The sequence below is a fragment of the Pseudophryne corroboree genome, chromosome 7 (genome assembly GCF_028390025.1).
Source record: "Pseudophryne corroboree isolate aPseCor3 chromosome 7, aPseCor3.hap2, whole genome shotgun sequence".
In the NCBI taxonomy this organism is placed as follows: domain Eukaryota; kingdom Metazoa; phylum Chordata; class Amphibia; order Anura; family Myobatrachidae; genus Pseudophryne; species Pseudophryne corroboree.
In genome coordinates, this window is record NC_086450.1 from 15099243 (window position 1) to 15099985 (window position 743).

Genomic DNA, 743 nt, shown 5'->3' on the forward strand with positions numbered 1-743 from the left:
CTTTAATTAAAGGAAAGGGGAATTCATATGTGTATTGAGGGTATATTAGGTGGATGGTGATATAAAAATGTCAATATAGTATTACATAAAATAAATAGATCATTAATTAGCTGGTGCAGAATTATTAGGGTAATGTGAGGATAAAGAGATAAAGTGATATGGGGGAGGGGGTATGTGACAGAGTCTTTTCAGAGAAGAGGTGGAGGTCTTCGATCGTGAAATAATTGTGAATGAGGTGTCTAAAGGTTGTGTATTAATTTAGGACTAGACGTTAAGAGTGTTTAGCGAAAATAAAAAATATATAATATATAAAAAATATATATAATGAGATATCTGTGCAGAAAGTGGATTATAAGTGTGTCAATATTCCCTTGTAATATCGCTGTTACGAGTTCGCTGGTCTACCCTTATACAGTACCCAATCTTCTCAAGTGGTTACCCACTTGGTACTGATTGGGCCCAACACTGCTTAGCTTCCAAGATCGGACGAGATTGGGCGTGTGCCAGTGCGGTGTGACTGTATTCATTGGCGAAATGACTTATCCACGGCAGTGGATAGATGTTTTATTGATATGGAAACTTATCAAGCTCTATATGTTACTTCTCCTTTAGTGCCACTGTTTTATACTATCCCTAAATTGCATAAAAATTTAAGAAACCCCCCCGGTCGTCCTATTATTGCAGCCATAGGTTCTCTGTTTAGTCATGTTTCAAGCTTTTTAGATTTCTTTTTACAGCCTGTG

At 36.7% G+C, this 743-nt stretch overlaps 1 pseudogene; it reads right to left on the reverse strand.

Annotated features, from left to right (window-relative positions):
- Window positions 1-406: 406 nt before the first annotated feature.
- On the reverse strand, window positions 407-525 carry LOC134947341 (5S ribosomal RNA; annotated as a pseudogene).
- Between the last annotated feature and the right edge of the window lie 218 nt (window positions 526-743).